This window comes from Alosa pseudoharengus, unplaced genomic scaffold (genome assembly GCF_046254945.1).
Source record: "Alosa pseudoharengus isolate Yale_2024_CS ecotype anadromous, Long Island Sound unplaced genomic scaffold, YU_APseudo_1.1 YU_APseudo_1.1_scf_4, whole genome shotgun sequence".
Taxonomy (NCBI): Eukaryota; Metazoa; Chordata; class Actinopteri; order Clupeiformes; family Clupeidae; genus Alosa; species Alosa pseudoharengus.
In genome coordinates this window covers 24661936-24666501 of record NW_027468774.1, presented here as the reverse complement: position 1 = coordinate 24666501, position 4566 = coordinate 24661936, and the positions used below count along the sequence as shown (strand labels likewise).

The 4566-nt window shown below is 42.1% G+C and overlaps 1 long non-coding RNA gene across 1 annotated transcript; it reads right to left on the bottom strand.

The window, feature by feature from the left end:
• Positions 1-509: 509 nt before the first annotated feature.
• Positions 510-4238, bottom strand: LOC143103083 (uncharacterized). Its single transcript, XR_012982716.1, has 7 exons — positions 4141-4238; positions 3290-3614; positions 2213-2411; positions 2033-2078; positions 1805-1896; positions 1484-1594; positions 510-1261 (listed from the first exon to the last, which is right to left on the bottom strand). It is a non-coding gene; the product is annotated as an uncharacterized LOC143103083 (long non-coding RNA).
• Between the last annotated feature and the right edge of the window lie 328 nt (positions 4239-4566).

The window sequence follows — 4566 nt, the reverse complement described above, 5'->3', positions numbered from 1 at the left end:
GGCAGACTTTGAAAATTACACTCATCATTTTAATACAGCATGAAGTAAACAATGCATACATCATTCTGGTTTCAGACTTTTGGCACCTTTGTATTCCTTAAATGACCAAAAATCTGATTTTGTAACTAAGACGTTTTTTTTTATTTGTATTGTTCAAATATGAATTTAACTACTTTAAATTACAAAGAAACAAACATTTGGTAAACATATTCATAAATAATGTCCTAACTACATGTGGTGATGCCAAGGATAGTGGGCCAGTTAGTGCAGACGTGCCAGAGGAAGCAGGAGAATTAGTACACAGCTGATAGAGAGAGTAGGTAGTATGGGGGTAGTAGAGGGGTGGGTAGTGTGGAGGTAATAGAGGGGTGGTGGGGTAGTAGAGTGGTGGGTAGCATGGAGGTAGTAGAGGGGTGGGTGGGGTAGTATGGAATGATTGTTCCAACCCTCTGTGAATGCATCAAGATCCATTTGAATACGGGGCAGAAACACATACTGGTAGGCCTGTCACGATAACAAATTTTACTGGACGATAAATTGTCTCAGAAATTATTGCGATAAGCGATAATATTGTCGTTCTGAGAATTTTCCTCGGGAAGAGGAAGACGGCCCACTTGTTGTGTTTTTTTTCCCCAACTGGGAAAACTGCAGCGGATGATTGTGTTTTAGATGCATATGCATGTTTGTTGTGTTGCCGCTTTTAATTGCGACTGTTTTCCAACAAATGCGACACACCGACTCGCACACGTGCAGTGGTTCACCACGGGCATTCGGTTTAAATCCGAAATGCTCCCACACTGCAGCTGTCGCGTTAGGCTTAGAAACCTATTCCATCTTTTTTGTCTCGAACTCGCAACTAGCTTTCTCTCTGCCTAGTGCCTACCGGATACTTCTCACGCGGCTCTTTAGCTGCACTCTGTGGTAGGCTACGCCAGTAGTCCCGCCTCCCCACACACCATGCGACTGATAAGTGACTGACATGAGGGTTCACTCATCGTTACTCTAAGGACCCGAGAGAGAGACGAGGAAAACAAACAAGCATGCAAATGGCATTTATCGCGGCCAGAAAAATTATCGAGCTAATTTTAATTATCATGCGATTAATTGATTTATTGAATATCGCGACAGGCCTACATACTGGGCACTGAAAAGGTGTGTGCTGTTTGTTAGGTCAAGCAACCAATCCTCCTCCAAGGAATGGAGCAGATTGTAGTAGATGTAAGACACAGCATTCCAAACATCCTGCCATAAGCGTTCGATTCTGAAAGCACACAAACAAACCATTTAAATGCCCTTTAGAGTACTAAGTATATACCCTCCTAAGTATCAAGCTACTAAAGACATGTCCATACTGCTGAAAGAATGCAACCCCCGCCCTGCCTATCAAGCAAATATAAAGTGCTTTAACTCAATACAGGGACTAAAACATGGAATCATAGACCCTCTACTAGAGTTTGCTGCAAAGTACCGGTAATAGGCATACCTCTGGTTGTGAACGCTTTTTCCAGAGATGAAACTCCCCCTGCCACAACCACGAGCTGCAGACATGTAACGAGCAATGTCGACATTTTCAACTCCCTGGTCTCCTCGAACTCTGAGGTGCACAAATTTGAAGCAGTTCATGAATAAGTGTGTGGTCAGAATACTTATAAATGTATTTACAATAACACTTTCAATAGATAGGTGATTTGTCCGACTGTCTTCCCATCATAAAAGTGTTGCACAACTAGGTGGTTACAGTGTTACATTGTCTCTTAATAATTGGATTTGTACTTCCATTACTTGATTTGCAACAGTATAATACCTTGAAGGACAGCCATGTTGCTCAATAGATTCAAGAAAAAACTCCAAAGCTGTGGCTGCTCTGTTGTTGTTCGCAACTCGTAAGTACATGACCTACAAGTCAATGAGACACACTAAGCCTGTTTTCAATGACTGAAACATTGCATGGGTACAGCAGTCTGGTCCATGTTACAGTTAGCCTAAAGGATTGTATTACTTTCTTTACAAAGTATGAGGGTGCATTACTAACTTTTCGGGAATACCCATCAATTGCCCTGAAGATTACAATGCCATATCTGTGGGGGGCCAAAGACATGCAATTTAAGACTACACATTCTAAGACTAAACATCTATCACATATAAGGACATTTAAGCGATATAAGTGTCTCATACTGTATGTGTAAGGCTGCTGCCAGTACTATGAAATAACCTTATCAATTTGTGGTTCGTGTCAATGTGGACCAGAGATAGAGGTGCTGGCACTCTGTACACCCTCCTTACAATGCATCCAACCTTCCTCATCCTCTCATACATCCCAATGGAATCGACCCGGTGCATAGACTCCCACACCCTCATCCATTGGATTCTGTATCCTTGAGCCCTCAAATGTCCCCTAACCATGACATGACCTGTAGAATAGAAACAAGGATACAAGGATGTTTATTTGTCACATGCATTTGATTGCAAATGTAAAGAACGCAGTTCCTTTGCTTATAGTGCATAAAGGGGGTGGGGGTGGTAGGAAGGGCAGGATAAGTGCACAGTGTGTGTGTGGGGGGGGAGGGGGGGGGGGGTTCTCTGATGAAACCCATGAACAGAATAACTCAAAGCCCTAAAACATAGCTATGGTTTGTTCCTCCACACTGCTTGACATTGTGGAACTACCCAGTGTGGAAATGTCCAATACATGATAAGTTATCGTTCTTCAGAGCGGCAATGACGAGTTGCGTGATTAACTGCATTTTCCTTGGATGGAGCAACGGTAGCAAGGAAAAACTCCCTTGTCAGAGGAAGAAACCTTGTAGTGTTGAAAGCTTGTAAGTGTGTGTGGGGTGGGGTGTGTGTGTGTAACTTAAGGGTGGGCATAGGTGATACCTGGGGAGGACTGGTGGTAAGACGATGAAAGGACGGTGTGTGTATGTGTGTGTGTGTGTGTGTGTGTGGGGGGGGGGGGGGTATGGTGAAGGCATGGGTGGAGTGATGTGTACTGTATGTATGTAGGGGTTGAAACAAACAGCCTACCATAACATTTATATTACGTTCCATTATTGTACTATACATGTAGCCCTTTTGCCCAACCCAAAGATATACCTGTACAAACATGTCAAACACAAACCACACAGTACCAATTCATTTACAGTGTTACTGTATGTAGCCAGTAAAGAAATGAGATAATATGGTGTACCATAGACTCAGGCAAACTTCAGGCTGAAAATGTGTGCATGGTTTGGGTTAGAAACTGGTGTGTAGTGTAGGATAAGAATTATGGGGGCTGTTAGGCACCAACCTGCATTTGGAGATTGAATTTTAATATCAGAGATCAGGTGGTCTAACTCTTCATCTGATATTGTACTGTAGGTCTCCCTTATTGAGAGACCCCACTGCTGCATCCTACGGGACACAGTCCTTTCAGAGACACCAACCAGCTTAGCAATGGATGGCAGTGGAAGGTCCATTTCTATCAAATGTTCTAGGTGCTCCGCAGAAATAATATATCTTGGGCGACCCATATTCCCTACTGTTCTCCCGACTGTTCTCTCAGAGACAGTAGTTCTCGGATGATCAATTTCTTGACTTAAGAGGGACAGCAAATGGAGAAGACCATCATGTACCTTTAAAAAAAAATCTACATTACTGCATTTTTTAGGACTAGGAGTACACATGATACAACGATGAGCTGTATAAGGTGGTGCCAAGTTAGTGCGGAACACAGTTTCCTACAAACAATGCTAGAAAATCAAACATGGGCACAAGGTCATCAAACCAGCTACCATTCCTTAATTGCACCCTCCTAAACACCTGAAGTTGTCCAGTGGCAGACAGACATTTTTTCATGCAGAACAGTGCTCTGCACTAACCTGACACCGCCTTGTATGAATTACTGTTGGTTAAGGTTACAAGCAGTAGTAGACTCCCTACAGCAGGGGTGATCAACTCAAGACACATAAAAAAGTGTCAAATTTAAAACCCCAGCCGGACCAGGCTGATATGACTGAAACCTTTTCACCTTTTTAGCCTACATTAAATGGCCTAAACATAGACCGAATAGTGAACTGGTAACTAACACAACATTAATTAAAAACAAAATTAGCTTTGTGTATTGCAATGTTGCTTTTTGAGAAAATTATTTTAACCTACCTCTTTTGGAAAGTGGATATGTTGAGACAAAGACTCCAGTACAGCAATATCACTTCTGCATATGAATTCAATGTAGTCTACATCAAGTGGTCTTTGCAGGACCTCTGCTGCAGGCGGTTTAGGAAGTCCCTTCCAACCATCACCTTGACAACAAGAAATTAAGAATTTTTTTACATTATGGCAAGACGGCTGAAGAGATTTAAGCAAACATTTCAAATCTAATTCTATTATAAAGGGGGCCAAGGCGCAACGAAGCTCATAACATCATAACCATTTAAAACTGACAACACACTAGAGACTAATGACCCTAGGGCCATGTTGCATTGGCTTGCTTGTCAGCATTACTCTAATAACCAAGAGCCTTCAGCTAACTAAACATCCAACAATTACACTGTTTATTGTTTGGGTTTATTTGAATATTATGTA